Raw genomic sequence first — 230 nt, 5'->3', positions numbered from 1 at the left:
CGCGGTGCGAGGTGGTGACGGCGCGGTGCGAGGTGGTGACGGCGCGGTGCGAGGTGGTGACGGCGCGGTGCGAGGTGGTGACGGCGCGGTGCGAGGTGGTGGCGCCGCGGTGCGAGGTGGTGACGCCTACTGACCTTCCCGTTCTCTCCTAGTCTGGATCTCTTCTTCCGCTGGCTGTTTGATGTCCATTTCCTGGAGTCGGCCAATGTCAAGTTACAGTAAGTGAAGCC

Source organism: Nanorana parkeri, unplaced genomic scaffold (genome assembly GCF_000935625.1).
Source record: "Nanorana parkeri isolate BGI_ZX_2015 unplaced genomic scaffold, ASM93562v1 scaffold4810, whole genome shotgun sequence".
Taxonomy (NCBI): Eukaryota; Metazoa; Chordata; class Amphibia; order Anura; family Dicroglossidae; genus Nanorana; species Nanorana parkeri.
This window is presented reverse-complemented; position numbering follows the sequence as displayed.